General features: G+C 40.2%; 1 protein-coding gene across 2 annotated transcripts in view; it reads left to right on the top strand.

Moving 5' to 3' along the window:
• ASIC1 (acid sensing ion channel subunit 1) overlaps positions 1 to 26479 on the top strand; it is a gene marked incomplete at its 5' end in the record, with an annotated part of 428906 nt that overhangs the window by 82403 nt on the left and 320024 nt on the right. The window lies entirely within an intron of this gene.

The following is a 26479-nucleotide window of genomic DNA, read 5'->3' as shown; positions in this document are numbered from 1 at the left end:
GCATGAATGTTTGACAGGAGAAGTCATAATACCTGATTTTATCACCAGGAAGCACTGAGGATGCAATATAAAAAGGAGAAAAGAAGAGTGGGGTGGGGGGTGGGGGGTACATAGAACCTGTCATTCACATCTACTTCATCGCAAGTCTACCAGAATTTACATCTATTGTTGGTCACAGTTCCATCCATTACTTTGCAATTTGCTATTTCCTTCATTTTGCATTTTTTTTTATGGTACCCTTGGAAATGGTGGATGATGGATTCCACTTTATACACAGTAATTGTTCAGAAAATAAGAACAAAATCACAAAATATACCATTGAACTGATTTAACCACTTCAGCAAGATTTTACCCCCTTAATGACCAGGCCATTTTTTTGCGATTCGGTACTGCGTGATTTTAACTGACAATTCCACGATCGTGCAACCTACAAATAGGGCTTTCTTTTGGTGGTACTTGATCACCTCTGCTGTTTTTTTTTTTTTTTTTGCGCTATAAGACATATTTTTTAATTTCTGCTATAAAACACATCCAATAAAAAAAAATTTAAAAATCCAATTTCTTCATCAATTTAGGCCAATATGTATTCTGCTACATATTTTTGGTAAAAAAAAGAAAAATACCAATAAGTGTATATTGGTTGGTTTGTGCAAAAGTTATAGCATCTACAAACGATGGGATATTTTTATAGATTTTTTATTTATTTATTTTTTACTAGTAATGGCAGCGATCAGCGACTTATAGCGGGACTGCGACATTGCGGCTGACAAAGCGAACACCTAACTGACACTTTTGACACTTTTTTGGGGACCAGTGACAATAATACAGTGATCAGTGCTAAAAAATATGCACTGTTCCTATACTTATGACACTGGCAGGGAAGGGGTTAACATCAGGGGGGATCAAAAGGTTAAATGTGTCCCTAGGGGGTGCTTTCTAAGGGCCCTTTTACACGGGCGCTCCGTATGTACGCAAATCATCCTATTTTTTTGCGGATGATTTACGGACATAACGTAAGTCAATGGCATTGCGGATTTCAGCGGATGACCATCCGCTGACATCCGATTTTCTTCCTTTCAGTTCTGTTCCGTTTTTTGGAACGGAACAGAACCCTATTTTTCCTCCGTTCAAAAAACGGAAAGGAAGGAAAATCGGATGTCAGCGGTGTCATCCGCTGACATCCGCAATGCCCATAGACTTACATTATGTCCGCATATCATCCGCAAACGGATGGGATGATATGCGGACATACGGAGCGGATGACACAAATGTCATCAGCTCCGTGGAAAAAAAAAAGTCCCGCAGCAGAGCAAAACACCGGAGCGGCCGTGTGAAAGAGGCCTTACTGTGTGAGGGTTGCTCTGACTGGGGGAAGACAGAGATCTGTGTTCTTGCTTAGCAGGAACACAAAAAAAACAGAACAGCGATCTGCCTTGTTTACATAGGCAGTCCGCCGTTCTGCCTCTCTCGGGAACATTCGCCTGTGGCCGGCAGGCATCAGGTCCGCAAGACCCACTGATTGGCTCTCCTTCTGTCCAATCAGTGCATGATTGGGTCTCCGTGATTTTGCGCAATAGAGCCAAGCTGCCACTGTAAATGTGTGTTACATGGTCGGCAAGTGGTTAATAAAATAATGAAAGCAGCAGTGCAGTGAAATAATTAATACCTACCAATCAAATTTCCTCTTTCTTTATTGTATAGCAACCAAAACAATGAAAGACATGTTGCAATCGGATGTTCTTAGTTATGTTTATTAAAGTGGAACTAAACTGTAGACCGAAAACGCTATTTAATGAAATTGTAATATATAGAGCAAACTCCTTCACCCAGTGAGAAATCACTTTGAAAGACATCCCCCTAGCATTTCTAGACATGGCTGTCTTGAGTGAGGGCATATGATTCATGTAGCATTTACTTCCTGGAATCCATCTTCCCTTAGTTTAGGTATGCAAGTAGGAGGATGTGCATAACTGAAAATCCTTCTCCACTCCTTCACATGAAGACTTCTGTGATGTATGACATAATTTTTGCCTAGGCTAGAAACCAGGAAGCAACTGAAGAAATGTTAAAACAAATCCATAGCAATCCATATGGCTGCCGGTGTTGCTGGTCTAAGATGAAGCCAAATTACATAGCCAGGCCAGGGAACTGGAGGTAAGGCTCAGGGCAGCATTACTTGCTATAATAAGTTATGGTTGGAAGTTTGTTGGCAGGTAAAATCAGTTCCATGTACAGTATGTACTTAGATTGTTACTAAACCCAGGACCCTGCATTCACTATATCTGGTCCCACAGTACACAGAACACGGAAATGCAATTATTTTAGTAAATATAAGCTGCTAAATACCTTTTCTCATCAGCAGTATATAGCAGTCTTGTGGCTTATATCAGTGTCTGGCTGAGCACTAGTTAAAGCTTGCAGGAGGAGTTTTCATTTTACACTGACTGTCCTATGAGACTGCATGACCCCTGACCCTCTGTCTGGACAGTGCTGATTGGCCCTGTGCTGATCACATGCATCCTTCAAAAAAAATAAAACTGTCTAACAATACACACCAAACTGAGCATGTACAGAGTGCCTCCGAGGGCTCTGTGCTATCAGCGGATGGATTGAGGACAGTAATAGAAGGGGAGGATCAGAGAAGACAGGATCAAACAGCCTTATAACGCAATGTGGAGGATTAACCCCTTAGGTTACACAGTGAGAATAAAAAGCATGCTTTACTGCATATACACACTGATTTTAATGTTGTGGGTTTAATAACACTTTAAAGCGTAAAAATATAATATACTTTCCTCTATATTTACTAATACTAGCAGCATAAGGATTACAAATAGTTCATGTTGATTAAAACAGTTTAGTTCCTCTTTAACTGTAACCTCTTTAAAGATTCTTCACATTAAGAGCTGTGAAAATGTGGAACAAACTTCCTCAATAACTAGTTGAGGTCCGGATGCATTCCTAAATGCACAAAATGTAATTGGATATTGACCTTTATTGTTCATAGCATCAGAGAATGTTGACCCAGGGAATAGAATTGACTTAAGAGGGGTGAGAATGGAATTTGTTTTTCTCCTGCTGAAGCAAGTTGGACCATGCTTCACGAGGGGGGGGGGGGGTGGTTAATTTTACATTAACTGTGGGAAGGAGACCCTGTATGTGGACATTTTTTGCTCATTTATTTATTTTTTCTATTGATTGGACTAGATGGATGTGAGCCTTTTTCAAATTAGTGTAGATATTTGCCAGCACACCATGGATCTTCAGGTCCAAACTTTTATTTATCGAAGCATGATCATATCACAAACAAGAGAGTGCAACGTTTTGGAGTAAAGCAGGACCCCTTGGTTAGGCATATAATCATATGCCTGATGAAGGGGTCCTGCATGATTCTGAAACTTTGCACACTCTTATTTATAATTAAAAAACAGTTTTGATAATCTGTGTTGTGCTGATATATCTACAAATATCCGCAAATATCTACACTGTGTCATGTATGATCGAGTCTCCAACTGGTGGTTGCTGCAGCACCCAATATCTTAAAGCTTTTTCCATAAACATGTACAATGAAAATATTGAAGATTACCTTTTTTCAATTTGAATAACTACGTAACTATATGCTGTTTTCATTATGAAATAGAGGCCATGATAGAAGGGGGGGGGGGTTTCTTTTGATCACAAGTCTATTAGTCGGTTCTGCCACCGTCCCTATTTACATGTATGGGGTTGCTGGTGCCTCAAGCCAAAGAAAGGGTGGGACTTTATGGGCAGGTATATATATGTATACAAGGAGATAAGTAAAATGTAAAAAACATTTATTCGAAAATTCTAATAGTCGTATATAATTACTTACACAATATAGATTAAGGTGATGGTGTGCTTGGGAGAAGAGCCCAAGTGTGATGAAAGTAAAGGTGATTCAAAAGAATCGGTGACAATAGTGAATATTGTGACAAGCAAAAAGGATTTTTCTCTCTGTGTTTCCTGTCGGGGTTCATAGGAAGATGTTCCCAGAGAGAGATCTCAAATTGCCAATGCTGACGCGTTTCGGCTCTATCGTGGGCCTTTTTCAAAGCGTTTATGTCACACAGTAAATGATCTATGAAAATAATACAGGGATTATAAAAAATCCTCTCAGAAAAATGGATACAAAGTGTATTCCTAGTATTTGGTAGGTACATACATAGGTATAGCCTTATTTTTTGCGCCAGGGTTCCTACATCCAGTAGCAGTCACAGCGGGAATCGTATATTTGCGCGTAGCCTATGGGTTATATAAGGAAGGTGTTTTAATATAAGTATTTTTTGATGGTAAGGAGTTTTTTAGTTTTAAGAAGTATTTCTTCACTTACAGTTATTTTGAGGCTGGTGGAGTGAGTTTTCTCCAGAGTCCTGGGGATATAGGTATTTCCCCTTTTCCTCAGCCAAAATCCTTTATCTGTAGTATATAAGGTATGATGAAGTGTTTTTACAGTAATTTTTGTGACTTTGAAAAAACATAAACTGTAAGCAGACACACAGCTAATTCATGTAAGTGCAAGTGGCCACCAGGTCTCCCCTCCCCCGCTGGAGGGAACCTACTACCACAACCACTTTTTATGTTTTTTGACCCAGGTTCCCCTCAAGGATAGTCACCTCCCCCTCCCAACCTTTCTTTTACCTCTTTACTATTCTATACCTTTTCCTATGAACTAAATAATCTCCACATGCCCCTTCCTTCTCTTTTATGGTTACACATCCCATATCCGATTTAGCACACAATTTTTGGCCCCCCTGCCGCTTCATGTTAGGAGCATTCACGGTATTCCTTCTTTTCAGACTCTGGCATATTTTTGTACTAACTGGTTATGTTTTTATTTACTACCTTGAATTACTCCACGATTTGGGCACCACTTGCCTAACGAATTCAGATTAAACTGTTTCTAATTTGATCGATTCATTACATTTTTCTAAAGTTATGGTTGTTCCCCTTCTCATTTTAAAGTGCGTTGATTGTACCTATCCTCTTGCAACACAATGTTTGAAAGTGACATGTTCATTGTATCTTGTCCTTCTCCTTTTTAATAAACACTTGAACAAGGGTGAGATACATGCTCCCTACAAGAGTTATTCCCCCATCCCACCGACAGATTTCAGTATCTCTATATTGTTTTATAAAACGTACCCACTGTTATTTCAGTTGTTTGCCCTACAACAGGGACTCCATTGTCTAAATTCTCATCTTGGGAGATACATGCTCCCTACGAGAGTTACAGTGCCTTGCAAAAGTATTCGAACCCCCTTGAACTTTGCGACCTTTTGCAACATTTCAGGCTTCAAACATAAAGATATAAAACTGTAATTTTTTTTGAAGAATCAACAACAAGTGGGACACAATCATGAAGTTGAATGAAATTTATTGGATATTTCAAACTTTTTTAACAAATAAAAAACTGAAAAATTGGGCGTGCAAAATTATTCAGCCCCTTTACTTTCAGTGCAGCAAACTCTCTCCAGAAGTTCAGTCAGGATCTCTGAATGATCCAATGTTGACCTAAATAACTAATGATGATAAATAGAATCCACCTGTGTGTAATCAAGTCTCCGTATAAATGCACCTGCACTGTGATAGTCTCAGAGGTCCGTTTAAAGCGCAGAGAGCATCATGAAGAACAAGGAACACACCAGGCAGGTCCGAGATACTGTTGTGGAGAAGTTTAAAGCTGGATATGGATACAAAAAGGAGCACTGTGCAAGCGATAATATTGAAATGGAAGGAGTATCAGATCACTGCAAATCTACGAAGACCTGGCCGTCCCTCTAAACTTTCAGCTCATACAAGGAGAAGACTGATCAGAGATGCAGCCAAGAGGCCCATAATCACTCTGGATGAACTGCAGTGATCTACAGGTGGGAGACTCTGTCCATAGGACAACAATCAGTCGTATACTGCACAAATCTGGCCTTTATGGAAGAGTGGCAAGAAGAAAGCCATTTCTTAAAGATATCCATAAAAAGTGTTGTTTAAAGTTTGCCACAAGCCACCTGGGAGACACCAAACATGTGGAAGAAGGTGTTCTGGTCAGATGAAACCAAAATCAAACTTTTTGGCAACAATGCAAAACGTTATGTTTGGCGTAAAAGCAACACCGCTCATCACCCTGAACATACCATCCCCACTGTCAAACATGGTGGTGGCAGCATCATGGTTTGGGCCTGCTTTTCTTCAGCAGGGACGGGGAAGATGGTTAAAATTGATGGGAAGATGGATGGAGCCAAATACGGGACCATTCTGGAAGAAAACCTGATGGAGTCTGCAAAAGACCTGAGACTGGGACAGAGATTTGTCTTCCAACAAGACGATGATCCAAAACATAAAGCAAAATCTACAATGGAATGGTTCACAAATAAACATATCCAGGTGTTAGAATGGCCAAGTCAATGTCCAGACCTGAATCCAATTGAGAATCTGTGGAAAGAACTGAAAACTGCTGTTCACAAACGCTCTCCATCCAACCTCACTGAGCTTGAGCTGTTTTGTTAGGAGGAATGGGCAAAAATTTCAGTCTCTCGATGTGCAAAACTGATAGAGACATACCCCAAGCGAATTACAGCTGTAATCGCAGCAAAAGGTGGCGCTACAAAGTATTAACTTAAGGGGGCTGAATAATTTTGCACGCCCAATTTTTCAGTTTTTTATTTGTTAAAAAAGTTTGAAATATCCAATAAATTTCGTTCCACTTCATGATTGTGTCCCACTTGTTGTTGATTCTTCACAAAAAATTACAGTTTTATATCTTTATGTTTGAAGCCTGAAATGTGGCAAAAGGTTGCAAAGTTCAAGGGGGCCGAATACTTTTGCAAGGCACTGTATTCCCCCCCATCCCACCGACAGATTTCAGTATCTCTATATTGTTTTATAAAACGTACCCACTATTATTTCAGTTGTCTACCCTACAACAGGGACTCCTTTTGTCTAAATTCTTGTCACGATATTATCCTTGCCATGGATACCCCGTCATTCTTTGTTGTTATGACTTTTATTCTAGCCACTTCTTTACTGATTGGCTGTATTTTATTACATTTGCCCTATATATCTCAAAAATGACTTGATTGTTGAATTTTTTATTCTTGTCATCGATAAAAAAGATATAGAGGCCATGATATATACTGTATATACTGTATAAACTGCAATGTAAAGGCGTATGATTAATTAAATGGTGGTAGGATTTACTTAATACCGTAAAGTCAGGGTGACTTCTTGGACTTTTCTTGGGTTTTTACCTTCATACAAAATGTAATTTTGTGCAGCTATTAATGATCTGTGTTAACTTGACTCATGAAATGACTTTTATTCGAATTGGATAAAAAACATTTTCTACTGATATTATAGGTTTTTACTGTTTCATTTTTATGAGTTGTAATCAGTTTTAATTTATTAAAGTGCTCGATGCATTACTGAATATACCAATGCAATGTTTGCCTGTTCCTTCATCAGTAGTGAACTAATAAACTTATAAAAGCTGTAACTTGAGACACCTGAGAAAATTAGAGGCTGAAGAAAATCAGATTTCCTCATTAGAAAGTTAACAATCTGGTTTCTGTGAAGGGATCATTGGTTGGGTGGTGTCAGTGTTTCTCATTCGAGAGACCAAAAATATTCCGACCACCAAAAATATTAAAATTTTAGTTGAAGCTGATATGGTGAATCACCTAATGGCTCCTTGTTATACTAAGGAATTCTTTTCACCCGGCTCTTCCAGCCCAGTTTAGCCAATATGAAGAAGTTGTTATTGGAGTTTGCATTTAATTTACATTATGAAAAACATTGAATGAGAGGAACCATGGCAACACGCGGCAGAGCTGGAAAGAAGTTACCTCCATAGTCCCTAACCATTGTAAAACGTAATTAGGTTATTTAGCACACCAGCATCTATCTATCAGGCATTAGGTAAACCAACAGCTAGTGCACTGTAAAAATGAAAAGACTAATTAACCTTAAGCGAGTAACTTTCTTGTTCTGTTTGGAGTTTGACAGATGCAAAATAAGAATTTGCAATGCCATTGCTCTTGGTTGTTGGGTGTCATGTTTAAAAATGTCTGAAAAGAAAGTTTTCTGTTTGTTGCAGTCAAGGCAGTCTTACCATGTGAAGTGGTTGCATAACCCTTGGGGTTGCAAAATACAGGAACAAGATAAAAAATTCAGGATATCCACTTTGTTTCAAAATTTCATATTTACCTGGTCTGGTTACAACCAGGTTCACCAGCAAAATGGGAGGAGGCGGGCAAGACAAAACAAAGGTGAAAGAACCCAAAAAATATTCAAACAGGCGCACTGTCCTATTTTACTCCTGGGCTACCAATCTCAGGAGGCCTAGATTCTAAGGCCCTGTTCACACCTGAGTGTTTTTCAGCTCATAAAACGCTTATCCCTGAAGTTCCAAAATGTCAAACAAGCAAAATCTCATTCATTTCAATGGCACCTGTTCACATCTGAGCGTTTTGTCGCCTGAAGCAAAACACCCGAAGCTCAAAAAAGTACATGAGCTTCTTTTTTAGCAGATTACAAGCAGTTTTGTTCAGATGTCAATGCCTGTCTCCAAAGGCCTGCAAAAAACACCTGGAAAAAATGCATGGAAAAACACCAAAAAAAACTCTTGAAAACAATAAACTCAAGTGTGAATGGAGTCTCAAACAATGCATGGTTTTAATTCCAAGCAGGGGCACATCCCTAATTTACCCCTGGGCTACCAATCTCTAAAGGTTAGATCTGCCCAAAGGGATATCTTCATTGGCTTATTACATCCCTGATATTCCAATAGAAAGACATGTGTGCAGTCATTTGTGTCTCTATCCCCTCTCTTAACCGGTTGCCGACCGCCGCACGACTATATACTGCTGCGGTCAGCCCCGGCCAGGCAGAGTGACGTATGGGTACATCACTCACCTGTCACTGACTTGTGAGCCAATTGCGGGCGGGCGCGCGCCCGCCGAGGCGCGCGCCCACCCCGGCTCATTCACTGACAAGTCAGTGCGTGTGACCGGCGGACCCGATCGTCCGCCGGTCACTCACGATCGCTCCGGTGAAGGGAGAAAGGCGGACGGCTTATGTAAACAAGCCGCCTGTCATTCTCCCTGGTGTAAAAATGAAGATCAGACGGTTCTACTATGTAGGACTGTTGATCTTTGTTTTTACACCAATAGCCATGTCCCTTTACAGTTAGAAACACGCCCCTAGGACACACTTAACCCCTCCCTCTCCAATACAGTTAACCCCTTCCCTGCCAGTGTCATTTTTGCAGTAACAGTGCATATGCATAGCACTGATTACTGCAGTAATGTCACTGGTAACCCCAAAAGTGTCAAAAATGTCAGTCAATGGTCCGATCTGTCCGCCGCAATGTCGCAGTACCGAAAAAATTACGCCATTACGCGTTAAAAAAAAACACCAAAAATTACAAAAATATTTCCCTTTGTTAGTAAACGCGATAACTTTTGCGCAAACCAATCAAAATACGCTTTTTGCGATTTTTTTTTACCAAACATATGTAGCATAAGACAAATTGGCCGAAAATGTTAAAAAATTTAGATTTTTACATTTTTTGGGGGGAATTTCATATAAAAAAATGTGAAAAATATTGTTATTTTTGCAAAATTTACGCTCTTTTTTTGTTTATAGCGCATGATCAAAAAATCGCACAGGTGATCAAATACCACCAAAAGTAAGCTCTGTTTGTGGGAAAAAAAGGACAACAAATTTGTTTAGGTACAGCATCGCACGACCGCGCAATTGTCCGTTAAAGTCACGCAGTAAAAAATCGCAAAAAACCCCCTGGTCTTTTAGCAGCCAAATCCTCCGGGGCTTAAGTGGTTAAAGCCATTAAAAACGTGTTACTCTTGCAGCTGTATTTTGCAGTTTTGTATTTGTTGTACAACTCAAGGAACCCCAAAGGGGAGATGGCTCCATCTCTTGGCTTCGTAGTAAGCAGAGCAATTGAAAGGACATAGAGTTTTGGTGGGACTATCTTACTAATTTTGTCCTCAAGAGGTACACAAAGGGATCGTGTCATTTAACTTGTCATTAACCATGCAAAATTGTAATAGAATTAGTTGGGGACAGTTGGCCACAGTTGGCCTTTAATGAAAAGCTTACAATGTTTTCTTCATTATGGTTCCTTTTATACCAGTTCACATACAATAATCCTTGATAGGTTTCATTTGCCTTTTTGGGAGCAGATAATAGAAAAAAATAATTTTAACAGGACAAATAAATCTTAGTGATATTGTCAACACGAGGCAGCATCTTCTTTCACAAGTTACACAACATAAGTGAGGGGGAAGCAATGTACTCTCAGGCAGTATAGTCTTTAGGCAGGACCACTTTGTCATACTATAGTGGCGATGGGGTTGGTTTACTAAAAGCAAGTAGACTGTGCACTTTGAAAGTACAGTTGCACTCATTTTCCTTTGTAAATTGTATGTGATAAGGTTTCATTTTGAAAAAGAATATCCAATCAGGTACAAGGAACATTTAAAAAGAAACAGCATATTTGCTTGCACAGGATTGGATGATGGCAATCAGCAGCGCTTTGCCACATTCACTAAAGGCTGGGGAAAATGAGTGCAACTGCACATTCATGGTGCCCAGTCTATTTGTCTTTAGTAAATCCACCCCAATATGTCTGTAAAGATTTTCAATTAAATATATTTCAAATCTCTCGCGCTAAGACTAAAAAAAACAAAAACAAAAGTGAATGCAGCTATATAACAAAAAATAAAATGAGACTCACACCTAATCATGTGAGAACACCAGCAGCGCAGATCTAAACAATGAGTGAAAATAATAATTAAATATATAAAAATAAAATGTATAAAAGAGGTACTCCTATAAATAGGAGTAAAACAACAGTGTCCAAAATTAAGCCCAAAACTGTTATTCTCGTGATAAGTGTACGGTCCAAAAAATAAACAAAGTAAAATTTATGAATCCAAACATAGATTGGATAAATGTGAGTCCCGTGAATGAAGATAACATGAATCACCGCAGATTAATTTTGGACGCCTGTTATTTTACTCCTATTTATAGAAGAACCTCTTTTATACATTTCATGTTTATATATTTAATTATTATTTTCACTCATTGTTTAGATCTGTGCTGCTGGTGTTTTCACATGATTAGGTGTGAGTACCACTTTATTAAAGATTTTCATTGATCCAGGTCATGGTAGAAGTTTTAGCTTACCACATTTAACTGGACTTGTTTTTTAATGTTGCAGACATTCCACTACTCATCCAAGTGACTTCAAATGGGTCACTTTTACACTTCCTGCCATATTTCTGAACAATCAACATCTGTCTTGACACATTTTATGATACCATAATGATTTAATTAAGGAAACTGATTTACTTGTGTGACTATAAATGCTGGGGGATCTTCCTGACACTCATTTCATCGTAGGAAGCCACTTAAGCCATAGACAGTTTGAATCTCGGACAGTTCAGCAGGGACCAGCCAAGATTTGAACCATGAATGGGTAGGCTAAATTCACCCAAGTTGATAATTCAATCAGTTTGGGTACAATCAGCCTGTTGGGGTTTACAAGCAATTATTGCTAGCTGCTATTATAGCCAATAGCGGTAATCACTGTGATCTCCCGGTGGAAATGGCTCACCCCCCACCATGACTAAGGCACTTCAGATGTCCTCTTAAATTCCTAAGAAACCTGTCCTCAACCCAACCCCCTTTTCTACCCCAACTATCTCTATAAAAATGCCAAACACAAGTGTTGGAGTAAAATTTTGACCAAAATTATAACAAACATTCCTTAAAACAGGAAAACAAATAATAATACAGTAACAAGAAAACTGAGGTTGCTGATCTTTGGAGGCACCAATTATCAATCATCCACTTTTGTATCTACGTAACTATTTTTTCCCGGTCCCCAGCCACACACACCTGCTCAGGGACGACATCAACATTCAGCTGACGTTGATGTGCAAGTGTTCACGTCTGGTTTCCTGTTTGTAGTTAGTTCCGCCCTCCTCCACCGCTATTTATAGCGATGGGCTCCGTGAGACCGCGCCCCTTGACGACGTCTGCAGAAGACGAAACGTACATCGGGCGGTACTCGCGGTGTTGCACGCCAACACGGAGGAGACGTGGCGGCCATCTTTTCGGTGGTTTAAGGAACACACCAGGGGAACATTATATGTTTGCTGAGATGCTCGATTTTATCCACTTTTTGTAAGTGTTCTTAATCTATATGCTTTGAATAAATGTTTTAATGGTCTGCGCTATGATGGTGTCCTGCTCTCTGTTTCATACTGTTCAATGGTGGAATCTGTAAATCCTGTCAAATCATCAGAAGGATCGCCCTGGGCTTCTATATCATTTGAGCTTGTTGGATCTCTGTGATGGGGATCATTTCGAGTTGGTAAGAGGCGGTGTGATCAGGGTGTCTGGTGGTGGTTCTTTGGATCTACATTCTCGCACCTGTATCTGGTTGAAAAGGACATTTCATAGACTTTCTTGTCCAGTTCAATTTTGGACGTGTTTTCATATTAGCGCTACATTACTCACTACACCACCATTTTAACCTACCAGTTAAACCCCCATTAACTGGCATTCCACAGGTGATTCCATACCTTAGATGGGTCCCTAAACTGATAAACATAGCAGGTTATTTTACACACCCCCAAAGACCCCAACTGCCAACCAGGCAGAGGACATAGTGATGCAAAATTCCAAGATAAGGGAGGGTGGGCGGGAATGTTCTTCCCCACGCGTCCAGTTGAATGGCGGGCAGATAGTGATGCCTTCTACATGACCCCCCTGTAGCCCCACCTCCTGAAATTAAAAAACCCCCTAATTGGGTAGAGGCCTGTAAACAAACTATTAACCCTGACTATACCAGATTCCCCTGACTACCCAGTCATGCCAGCCCTGCGCCTTATTTTTTATTTTTATTTTTTGCTATGGGCTGTACTGGAGAACACAATGGCTTTGCAGGAGGGATTCCCCCATCAATACTGATAATGCAGGAAAGAAAATCACTTCTATGGCCAGTTTTAGATGAGTGCAGAAATCCCTTAAACATTACAGAACAAGTACATTTAAATGAGACCAACTATTAATTTACTGTTAATCTAATTAACAAATCGCAAGACTGGATGTTTCTGCCTAAAGCTGTGCTGGGGTCTTTCCACCACAATTCTTCGCTTTGGCAGAGCCCATGTGACCTATGCTAAAATGCAGATGAGAATCCCAGTGCTACATCATTATCTTTTACAAAAAATGTGCTTCTTCATTCATTTAACAACCCATGATGTGTAATTTTTTTTTAAATTATAATCTTGTTTTAGCTTTTAGGCAATTTTAAAGATATGGCAAATTGAGAATGCGGAATATACCCATTGGAGTAGAGACAAAAGAACAAAAGCACTGCCAGTATTGCTGTTATACAGTTGTGGGTAATTGGTCTTAACACTAGAATGGATTGTGATTGCAAATGTATAAGTGATTATGTAAGGGTACCGAGGTCAGCGACAGTGACTTTCTCATACACAATGCATATAAATCACAGTGGGAGATTAATTGCTGTACAGGCTACTGAAGAATCATCATCAGAAAAGTTGCTATTTGTATATTTTAGAAAATCTACATAAATGGAGAAGACGACAGACCTTATTACCAGCAATGACTCCCTCTGCTAGTATAACATTTTCATAATTTGACTGCTGTCTGTTTCCTATTTTGTTTGATGACATGTTTTAAAGGCTTCAAAAAGAAATATACCATTTTATTTCATGTAAGATCAGCACAATGCTAATGTTTTGTCATTTGTGTGAATAGACTTTTGTCCTAGCCTTGGTGAGACTCTTTGGGGTTGATTTAAGGGCAAATAGACTGTTCATTTTGTAAGTAAAGTTGCACTTTGCAAGGGAATTTTCCCTAGAGCTTAGTGAATGAGTTGAAGCTCTTCTGACTTCAATCATCTAATAATGCAAAAACAAATATGCTGTTTTTTTTTATTTTATTTTTGCATGTGATTGGGGACTCTCTGCAAAGTGAAACTTTACTACATCCACTAAGTTCTTGGGAAAATTCCCTTGCAAAGTGTGCCTTTCCTTACAAAGTGAACAGCGTATTTGCCTTTAGTAAATCAAACCTTTTTCTTTTGGAATAGGAATGTATTTTTCAATGTTAAAGCAGAATTTAAAGTAGTAAACCTTTAACCACTTTAGGACCGGAGGATTTTCCTGCTTTACGTCCAGGCCACTTTTTGAGATTTGGCACTGTGCGACTTTAACTGACAATTGTGCGGTCATGCAATGCCGTACCAAAACAAAATTTATGTCCTTTTTTTTCCACAAACAGAGCTTTCTTTTGGTGGTATTTGATCACCCCTGCGCTTTTCATTTTTTGCGATATTAATAAAAAAATGTGACAATTTTGAAAAAATAACAATATTTTTCTACTTTGACAGTTAAAAAATATCCAATATATTCAATTTTTGTCATATATTTAGGCCAAAATGTATTTAGCTACATGTCTATGACAAAAAAATTCTCAATGAGCGTATTTTTAACTGCTTTAAGACCGGAAGATTTTACCCCATTCCTGTCCAGGCCATATTTTGCGATTCGGCACTGCGTTAATTTAACGGACAATTGCACGGTCATGCGACGCTGTACCCAAATTAATTTATGTCCTTGTTTTCCTCACAAATAGAGCTTTCTTTTGGTGGTATTTGATCACCTGTGCAATTTTTACTTTTTGCAATAAGCGTATTTTGATTGGTTTGCGCAAAAGTTATCACAGCTACTAACTACGGGAAATTTATGTCATTTTTATTGTTTTTTTTTTTAACTAGTAATGGCGGCGATCTGCGATTTTTTTTTTTGCGGGACTGCGACATTGCGGCCGACAGATCGGACCCCTAACTGACATTTTTGACACTTTTGGGGGGACCAGTGACATTACTACAGTAATCAGTGCTATAAATATGCACTGTTACTGTAAAAATGACACTGGCAGGGAAGGGGTTAACCTTTATTAGTGATCAAGGGGTTAATGTATGCCTGGTGCTTACTGACGTGTGTGGGGGGAGGGGACTGTGTGACACAGGCACAGATCGCAGGTTCAGCTATGCTGAATCCTGTAATCTGTCCCTGCCTGTCACTTAGGAGATCCACCCGCTTTGTTTACACAAGCGGGCGGATCTCCACTCTCGATCCCCTACGATCGGGGAGGAGCGGCGGTGATCACCACCTCTCCTCCCCTGGCCCGACTCCCGCTGTGTCTGAATACAGCAGGAGCAAGCCTCCGGTGGCGCGCGCGCCGCCCACAAGGGGAGGCATCCAGCGACGTAGACATATACGTCGCTGGACAATAACGAGCCACTTTGCCGCAGTACCCTCAACGTGAACGGTCGGCAAGTGGTTAATTTTTAGCAGGGGTTCCCTGTGACCTGAAATATATTTCAAGTGTGTGGTGCTTTTACTAAGGGAAGTCATGGATTTTATCCCCTGCTTTGCTGTTGGGGGGGGGGGGATCTGACAGGATGTTTACATAGGCAGAGCTCTGTACTGTGTGTCTTCCTGACGGTTGGCGGGTGCTGGCCTCGTTGGGAATCTGCTGTGTGTATTCATTGCACATTGCACAACTGGGTCGCCGGTGGTGCACACGCACCCTCTACCCGGAGGTGTTGGATCATGTGCCTAGCATGTGATCTGGCGCAGTAGAGTCGCCTTTCTGCCGTACATATAAGTGATACGGTTGGCAAGCGGTTAACTCAGTTTTAATTGTCAAAGCAAACTCATCCATCCATATCTCCGTGCTTTATTTTGTTGAGAAATCAGTTTGAAAAACACCCCCCTGGTATTTCTAGCCATGGCCATCTTAAGTAAGGGCAGATGATTCATTTAGCATTTACTTCCTGGAATCCATCTGCTATTAGCTTAGGCATGCAGGCAGGAGGCTGTGCTTGTCGGAGAGAGCCCCTCCTACCCTCCTCCAGGGGAAAGAAAAAAAACACCAATGAAGACTCCTGTGATGTATGACATAAGTTTAGCCTAAGCAGAAACCAGGAAGCAACTCAAGAAACGTAAAAAAAAGGTTAAAACTAGTAAATATAATATACCTTCCTATCTATTTACCAATGAAAGCAGCATAAGGATTAATAGTTAATGCTGACTGAGAGAGTTTAGTTCTGCTTTAAGCTTACTGATTTCGATGTACAATTCATGGAGTACAGAATGACGGCTACTCTACTTCTGTTTTGTGTTCAAGTGAATTCAGAGTCTGAAGCATTGATGTAACCAGTCATCGTCAATCAGTGCGGGTGAGCGGTACAGAATGCAAAGTTCACTTCCCAGACAAACTACACTCTAAAATTGCAAGCGGAACATGCTGACCCTGGTGTTAACACCTAAGTATGCAGTAACCAGCAAGAGCGTGATTTCCCAGAGTGACAACACTATTTCTGGTTAGGGAGCTGCTCGCCCAGGAGGTGTCCATCTAGGCTGTAAACGGCAGGTCTAAATAAAGCAAAGCAAAGGCAATGCAAAGGAAATATCAGAGAGGCTGAATGAGATAAAAGATAAACCATTATTTCATGCAAAATAATGTTTAGATTGAGATATTCTTTATAGATCCTGTGACAGAACTGCTTTGGTACCCCGCTTGGGTGCTTTCCACAGCCGAACAGTGCCTCCTGCCCTCCAAAATGTTCTGAGCTAATACCAGCCCTTTTTACCCCAAGCATCGTACACAGACAAGATGTTGTGATAGAACCTAAGGAATGACTGTTTATTGAACAAAATTACACTTTTTATACACTTGAAAGGTAGATCAGTCACCACATGAACAAAAAAAACAAATATTTACCCAAAACATCACACAATGGTTTAGATAACGATGTAGAGCTGACACAAGGCTAATCCCATCATAGATACCTCCAAGAGTAAGCCAACAGACAGAAACAATAGGTGACTCAATTAACATAATTAACAATGGAAGAAATACACTTAACACATAACACCTTAAACACATTAAATCAGGAAACCCTCAGCATCAGGTTGCTTTGAGCTGATGATATTAACATCTGCTCTGAGTCTCACAGTCTGAAGTAGTCATTGCTGGTTTGGGTCTAGATACCCCAAATATGGATATGGGTCCTCCAGTTCCTAGAGTCTGTGTGTTTTGGGGAAACATGGACTTTAATCCGAAGCAAGACCACTCCGAGGGTCATCCAGGTACACACCACTCAAACAGTAGTGTTCTCTTACATTCAAGGGAGCATAGTCAGTAGGCAAGAGACTAGCATGTAGTCCCTCCAAAAGCCTCTCCCCTGGTTCAGATCCATTTAAGGTGATTTTAAGGAAAGTGCAAAATCATGTTCAATGACCGAACTTCTGTTTAGAAGCATTGAATGGTCCTCCCATCTCTTGTACCTTCTAAAAATTCTTGATCAGGAGTTGTGTTTGCAGATTTCATTCACAGTGCCACCTGCTGATAAAATATGGAAGTGCGGCATGGAATTTAGATAATCCAGTAGGAATCATCAAGGGAATGCTGCTGTTTACAAAGAGCTTTGGAAAGTGGTGACTCCTTCCATGTTACTCTAAAAAAAAAAGGTCTCAGTCTGGTGGGTGATTACATTTTGCCAGGATTTTTTTTTTATATTAGAATTCCTTTCAGTAGTTTTGTGTAGTTTTGGGAAGGGTTAGAATCTCTCTAAAGATGTCATTGCTGTCTGTTTGTTCCTGGCCACTAACAGCGATGACCAGGGCCGTGAGAGGGAGTTCAAATTGTTATTGTCATCTAAACAGGAGTAGATATGATATCTTCTAGTAAAGACATTTGTTCTACTGTAAGCTGTCACTAGCTATTTTCTTCTTCTTTGGAAAGTTTGCTACTGGGGGCATCAGTAAAAACTTGCAGGAGGATCTAACCTTTCTGTATTCTTGTATTCTTATTTCTTGTATTCTATCCAACACTGCAAAAGAATAAACAATGACTGTAGTCATAGAGTAGAGGAATAGAACTCATAAAAGCTGTGCCCAAGAAAAAAAACTTTAGAAAGGAAAACCGCGAGTAGCACAGCAGCAACATCACCAAATCTCGCTCCAAATCTCCTATGACTAGCAGTTAAATGCAATAGTGCCTTAGTTCTTACACTGCATATATTGCACTAAGTGCCCAGGCTATCTCATTTACCACATTTTTTAAGATGGAATTCAAGGTAGAAGGTAATTTTTCTGGGTATTGCTGAGGAACAATTAACACTTCTAAATGTTCAGATCCACTTTAATAGCCCGATAAAGAATACATTAACAAAACCAGCTTTTGCTGCAAAATTCAGATTTATTCCACAGATTAAACCCGTTAGATGTTCTCAGTCTGATGTCCACCATCGTTCAACCCAATTCCCCTGTGCCCAGGTCACCCAACCTGTGAATGGACAGTGAAAGGAGAAGCAGTACAGTGATACGCAGAGTTGTATAAAGTACTCGAAACCCATACTTGAATAAAAGTACAAGTGCTCGATCAAAAAGTGACTTGAGTAGAAGTGGAAGTGCTCGATCAAAAAGTGACTTGAGTAGAAGTACTAAAGTATTCAACATTTTTTGTACTTAAGTATTGCAAGTAGTTTTTTTAAAAATTTTGCTACTCAAGTACTGAAAGTAAAAGTACCAGTAGTTTTGAAAAAAAAATGCTACTCAAGTACTGAAAGTAAAAGTACAAGTACTGTGTTATGTAGTTATTAACCACTTAAGCCCCGGAGGATTTGGCTGCTAAACGACCAGGGGGTATTTTGCGATTCGGCACTGCGTGAATTTAACGGACAATTGCGCGGTCGTGCGACGGTGTACCTAAACAAATTTGGCGTCCTTTTTTTCCCACAAACAGAGCTTTCTTTTGGCGGTATTTGATCACCTGTGCGATTTTTTGATCACGCGCTATAAACAAAAAAAGAGCGTCAATTTTGCAGAAATAGCAATATTTTTCCCTTTTTTTTATATGAAATTCCCCCCCAAAAAAATGTAAAAATCAAAATTTTTTAACATTTTCGGCCAATTTGTTTTATGCTACCTATGTTTGGTAAAAAAAATCGCAAAAAGCGTATTTTGATTGGTTTGCACAAAAGTTATTGCGTTTACTGACTAAGGGAAAGATTTTTGTCATTTTTGTTGTTTTTTTTTTTAACGCGTAATAGCGGCGATCTGCGATTTTTTTTGCGGTACTGCGACATTGCAGCGGACAGATCGGACCCTTGACTGACATTTTTGACACTTTTGGGGTTACCAGTGACATTTCTACAGTAATCAGTGCTATATATATGCTTTGTTACTGTAAAAATACACTGGTAGTGAAGGGGTTAACTTTATTTGAGAGGGAGGGGCTGTGTGTGTCCCTAGGGGCGTGATTCTTACTGTGATTGGCTGTGGCTTCAGCTGTATGCAGAGTGATCAACGGATCTACATAGTAGATCCATATGATCAGCTCTCATACAGAGGGGAGAATGACAGGCAGCTTGTTTACACAAGCTGCCTGACTTTCTCCCTCTCCCCCGCCGATCGCAGAGTGGCCGGCGGACATCGGGTCCGCCGGTCACACGCGCGGGGGGGTCCGTGACCACGCGGGAGCGGGAGCGCGCCTCCGGCGGCGCGCGCTCGCTCCCTAGACCCTCACAAGCTAGTGACGTAGCCCTACGTCACTTTGCCTGTGAGGGGCTGACCGCCGACGTAGATCGGCGTGCGGCGGTCGGCAAGTGGTTAAAGAAAGAAGTCAAAAGTTTGAACATCATATTGTTTTTTATTATTTCAAATGCAGCTTTTATTTATACATACAGTAGCATTTATTTTGGTATGCGCTGATAATACACATGTTTTGAGCTTCATGAAACCTGCCATCTACTGTTCTGGCAGTGGTAATTTTTATAATTGTAACGAGTAACTATGCAGCACAAAAAAAAAAATATCAGAGTAGAAGTATTGAAATCATTGAAAAAATGTAGTGAAGTAAAAGTGGAAGTAGGAGAAAAAAATTCTACTCCAGGAAAGTACAGATACCGCCTTTCGGTACTTAAGTACAGTAGTGAAGTAGTTCTACTTAGTTACTATACATCTCTGGTGATACGCTTATGTCTCTGTCACTTTGTTTTCTCCTCCTATGGGCATACTTCCTCTCAGCACATGAGCTGATTGGTTCCTTGTCCTGCTTCTTACTCTCAAACTCCAGACCTGCTGTACAGGGGCTACAGCAGACTGATACCAGGTCTTTTTCAGGTATTTGCGTTATATATAATGATGTACTAGCAATTACATATGTAGGTGGGGCCTCAGCCAAGGCACCCAATCAAGTTGAAAATCACACTCAGTCTTATGCTGTGCTGAATTATTTTGTGTTAATCTGAACAGGTTATCAGTAACAAGCATATATAGTTTAGCAGGAACTGATATAAGGCAATCTAAGAATGATGTTCTTACAGTGTTATCAATCTCTGGCTTGTATTACCAGTGGGGTGGCAGTTTGTGATGTACCAAGGTGGCACTGTATACACTGGCTCCTATTCCAGTCTCCAGGCATTACCCCACAGGAGGCTTCCCTATCCTGACTCTTCCCATCAGGAACCTTTATTTGCGTTATTCTCTTTCCCTAACCAGTGGGTACATGTTCCAACCTACCACTCACTCTAGGCACACAAACGATGCAGGAAACCCTATTTATCAGGTTATTTGTCAAGATAACCATCTGTGATGTTAAAAGATTTCAGCATCCAATCAGACAGCTGTGTTGCCTAAGAAAATGGATGAAGTCCATAAAGGAACAATTCCCTTACAAACCCCTCTCCCTCAAAACAATGGTACAGTGCCACCTACAGGTTGAAAGAACACCTGACAATACATAGCTGCGTAAATTTCTATATTTTATACCTACCTAGAGTTCAGCTTTAAAGAGTAACTCCTCTTTTGCTGAGAAAAAACATTCCCCTCTGGGTGATCTATGTACATTGCAAGGAAAAATTTGTTGCAGAGACCTACCTTTTGCTATTCTGAAGAAATCCCTGTGTGTTTGTCAGCATCCATGTGGGAGGGTGAATCTAATGGGAGTGGTTTCCTAATTATCAATCAACTGCAGCACCTTCGGGGCACTAATGAGGAAAGCTGCTGGGTCTGCATCCCTTTAGACGTGATTTCCTAGTTAGAGTATCTCACCAAAAATTACATTTGTGTTGCAGGGGATGCTTGAAATCTGACTTGTATCTTAGACAGGCCATACATGTTCAATGTTCTTGTACAATTTTCCTTTAGATTTACCTTAAATCATGTAGTGCAAGGGTCTACCTAATTGAATACAATTGAAAGTTGTTTAGCTTTGACCTCGTATTCTATGGTTTTTGGTAAATTTAAAGGAAAATTGTACAAGGTAATTGAACTTGTGTGGCCAGCCTTAGGGCCGACTTCTGGGAAAATCAGTGAGCCAATCACACAAGCAGGAAATTATGTTTCTGGGGTGTGGTCAGTATACATTCTGTGTACAGAACACCTCCAGGTAGCCATATTGCATTGCATTTTACAGAAAATTACAGAACTAAAGTCTGAAAAGGAAGGTTAATTTTTAATAACTTTCACTGACAATATGACTTGTGTCGCTATTGTATATGTTATATTATTTTCTCTTTATTTGCAATTTTTTTTGCCCCACGAAAGTGGAGTTACCTTTTAAAGTGTAGCTCCACTTTTGCTGAGAAAAAAACATTCCCCTCTGGGTGATCTCTGTACATTGAAATTTTTGTTGCAAGGGATGCCAGAAATCTGACTTGGCAGAAGGCAGACTTCTGGGAAAATTGTTGAACCAATCGCAGGAAATTATGTTTCTGGGGTGTGGTCAGAACACATTCTGTGTACAGAACACCTCCAGGGGGCCATATTGCATTGAATTTTCAGAAAATAACAACAGCTGCAGATTGAAAAGGAAAAGTAATTTTTAATAACATTCAATCACAATATGATTTGTGTCGCAATTGTATACGCTATATTGGTTTTTCTTTATTTGCTGATTTTCTTTTTCCCCACGAAAGTGGAGTTACCCTTTAAGTAAACGTATGAACAAGGCAATCTGAGAGTAAAGTTAAAAACAGTGATTTTTTTTATATCCAAATACCTAACCTCTACAATGTTGTGGGATCTAGTTATTTGCAAAAGATATTCTATTCTGTCCAATCTAAAATATGTATATTACAATTCCAGCCCTTGAAACTTCTCTGACTCTCTGTTGATAGGAGAATACTCTGTAATACCAAGCGGGAAATCTGTTAATGTAAAATAGTTTTTGTAAATTTAAACATGGTTTTCATAATTTACTTCATGCCTACAAGCTTTTACGTGCTGATCCAATGTAATATAATGAGCAATCACAAAGTAAATATAAGCAATAGGTTATGTTTACTGCTGTGCAGGCAGCAGGCTATGAATTCACAGCTGACTGAACATAACAAGCTAGAGGTATTAACCAGTGCACACATCCACATTCCGGTCCGACTGAACTTGAGCGGAGTTACATTTGTGCTCCTTGGAGATGACTTGTAATGGTCTAAAAATGTAAAAATAAAACTTGTTGGGAAATGATAACATTGCACTGTATCAGCTGTTTAAAATGCAAAATCATTAAAGTGGTAAAGCAAATCTAAAGGAAGAAATTGACTCCGCACTTGTCTCACGCTACTTCCAGTGATTCCCAAATACTTCTAAACGAATGCTGCCACTAAAGGACTGGAAAAGAGAGCGGCAGAGTCATTGATTGGCTATTCTGGCAGAGGATGATATTGCTGGTCCTTTAGAGCCTTGTTATCTAGACCAGTGTTTCTCAACCTTTTTTCAATCAAGGTACCCTTTAAAAATTATGGACAATCTCGAGGCACCCTTTAACTACTTGCCTACTGTGCACTTAAACCCCCTTCCCATCCAGACCAATTTTTAGCTTTCAGCACTCTCACACTTTGACTGACAATTGCGCGGTCATGCTACACTGTACCCATATGAAATTTTTATCATTTTTTTCACACAAATAGAGCTTTCTTTTGGTGGTATGTAATCACCTCTGGGTTTTTTATTTTTCACAAAAAAAAAAAGAAAAAAGACAGAAAATTTTGAAAAAAAAAAAAGTTTTTCTTATTTTCTGCGAGTAAATTTTGGAAATAAATTTTTCTCCTTCACTGAAGGGCGCTGATGAGGCGGCACAGATGGGCACTGATAGGCTGCACTGATGGGCACTGATGAGGTGGCACTTATGGGCACTGATGAGGTGGCACTTATGGGCACTGATGAGGAGGTAATAATATGCCGCACTGATGAGCACTGATAGGCGGCACTGATAGGCGGCACTGATGAGCACTGATAGGCGGCACTGATGAGCACTGATAGGCGGCACTGCTGGGCACTGAGAGGTGGCACTGCTGGGCACTGAGAGGTGGCACTGAGAGGTGGCACTGCTGGGCACTGAGAGGCGGCACTGATGGGCAGCACTGATGGGCACTGATAGGCGGCACTGATGGGCACTGGCAGATGGCACTGATGGACACTGACGGGTGGCACTGATGGGCACTGATGTGCGGCACTGATGAGCACTGATGGGCAGCACCATCAGTGCCCACACTCAGTGCCCATAGTGCTGCCAGTCAGTGCTCATCAGTGCCTAGATGAGCAGGCACTGATGGGCACTGACTGACAGCACTATGGGCACTGATTGTGGGCACTGATGGGGGGCACTGATGGCGGGCACTGTGTGTATGTTTTTTTTACCTCTAGTAATCAGGGCACTGGAGATCGGTGCCCTGATTACATTTGTTCTGTGTCCCTGGCGCTGTGCAGCTCTCCCTCCTTCCTCACACTGCAGGCTCCGTGTGAGGAAGGCGCGCTGGCGATGAGAGATGATTTCATATGTTTACATATGAGATCATCTCTCATTGGACAGCCTGATCACGTGGTGAATGGCCACTGTGATTGGCCATTCACCACGATCTGTGATCGGCTGTGTCCAAGGAACACGGCCGACACAGATTTTCCCCGATGCGCGCTCGCGGGAGCGCGCGGGGAGACTGTTTCTGGGAGGCCGTATAAAGACGGCCTCCCGAAAATTCAAGTCCGCGCTACAGCCGTATATAGGCTGTAGCGTGGATGGGAAGTGGTTAAAAATTATGGACAATCTCGAGGCACCCCATTCTAAAACCCTTGTTATCTAGACCAGTGTTTCTCAACCTTTTTTCAATCAAGGCACCCTTTAAAAATTATGGACAATCTCGAGGCACCCTTTAAAAATTATGGACAGTCTCAGGGCACCCCATTCTAAAACCCTTGTTATCTAGACCAGTGTTTCTCAACCTTTTTTCAATCAAAGTACCCTGTAAAAATTATGGACAATCTCAAGGCACCCTTTAAAAATTATGGATATTCTCAGGGCACCCCATTCTAAAATGTAAAAACTTTTTTTAATATCTTTTTCATAATGGCGCAAGATTCACAAGTCCAAGTAGGACACCCAACATTAGAGGTGATTTTTTCTTTCAAAGCAAATACACTTTTGCAAACTTGTACTGACTAGTATTCCAATGTTTTCCTTCTTCCTCAATGTTTCTCCATCATTCAGCTAATGTGACCCCAACACTGATGGAGAGGGGCAGGAAAGGGTCAAACAAGGTGCTATGCAGGTTACTGACATCCTCCTTATCAACTGATGATGTCATTGGTTGTTAGGACGCCGGCAGTTAGAAGGTTGTAATGGTGCACAATGAAAACTTGTGACTTAAGTGGGGTACACACTAATAGAAAATCTGCCGAAAATCAAAAACGAGGTAAAATCGTACGATTTTCGGCTAGTGTGTACACAACTTTCAGCAGCCGATGCCGATATTTTCAACGATAAAAAACGGAGGGACAAACACCAAAATTGTTATTGTCCGTCCCCAGACGACCAATTTTCATTTAATGTGTATGCAGTACGTCCGTGAAAAATGGGATACAAAAGACCGCGCATGATCTGAAGTTGCTGACGGCCCAGAAGTCTAGGAACAAATGTCCCAAAAAAGAGAAAAAAAATTGGACGAGAAATTTCGTGAACATTATGCACTGTCAACTAAAAATGGTTATGACCGCTGAGCATGAGAGAGAAAAATCGGAGGATATTTCGTCCGATTATTGTCAAGTGTGTACGAGCCTTTAGTGTAACTAAAAAGCAACTTTTATCCACACGCCAGCTTGTACACAGTTTTTCGGCAATTTTTAGGCATTTTGCCAAGGCACCCCTGAAGAAACCTCAAGGCACCCCAGGGTGCCTGGGCACACTGGTAAATATATATACAAAGTATATTCCTCGCGCCGAGGGATGTGTAATATTTTGTTGTGATAATAAAATAGGACTCTAGTTTATAAATATTTTATATATTGGTATAGTTATAATAAAATTATGTAAATTATAAAATTTATAAAATAAAAAAATATGTAAAGGATAGTTTGAGTGTAAATGATCTCATAAGGGGATCAAATATAGCGCTTGCTTAAAAAAAACTCTGATGCCACGATGTATATGTGTAAGCATCACATGACCCTAAGAATTGTCTCATAAACTGTAAATCAGTGCAAGATGTGCAAAAAGTGGTGTGAATAAATAAAGTGTAAATAAATATATTTAAAATATAATTTATGTGACATAAATAAATTTAAATATGTAGATTCAAATTCATATATTATAGTGATTATATAAACAATGTGACGAGAAAAATATATAAATATAAGATCATGGGAATAAAATTATATTATGTAAAATCCGGGATGTGGAAAAATCTTCCGTGTTACAATCCTCCAAGCAAACTTATAATAGATGTAAATCATAAAAAAATGTTCATTCAGTATAAAGTGACTAATGTGCTTCAAATAAATCCACAAATTAAAGTGACTCCTGTACTCCACGATATGGAAGGAATAAATGTCCTTAATGGTAAGTGTATCTTCAAACAGGCAAAAATCCTCTTCTATATATATAAGTGAATTGAATCACTTACCAGAATGGGTGGGTTCTGTATGCCGTATGGCACCGGAACCATTCAGGCTTGTGAAGCCCTCTGGGCTTTGGTGGATGTTGTCCCTCCGAATATCCCTCCGGGATCCTGGGATGCCTCCTCTGCCTCTGAAGTGCTCACTTCCGGCCGTATATGGAGAAAAGAAAAAGGGACTCCAAATGGTGTGATACCGTTTAAAATGAATCTTTATTTGTTCCAAAAGGTATTAGGGTTTTTTAAAATGTAAATGTCAGCGTCCCTGGTGGGCTAGCGGTGCGAGCTGCTCGGTTCTCCTCCCGGAGTAGCGTTAGGAACAACCTACTTCCGGCTTGCGCTCCACCTGCCGTGACGCAATGACGCTGTTTGGTCCAAAGCTTATGCGTTTTGTCACTTCCGGTGACGTCCTCACAGTGTGTACGAGCCTTTAGTGTAACTAAAAAG

This window comes from Pelophylax lessonae (genome assembly GCF_965119305.1).
Source record: "Pelophylax lessonae genome assembly, chromosome: 2".
NCBI classification, from domain to species: domain Eukaryota; kingdom Metazoa; phylum Chordata; class Amphibia; order Anura; family Ranidae; genus Pelophylax; species Pelophylax lessonae.
This window is presented reverse-complemented; position numbering and strand designations above follow the sequence as displayed.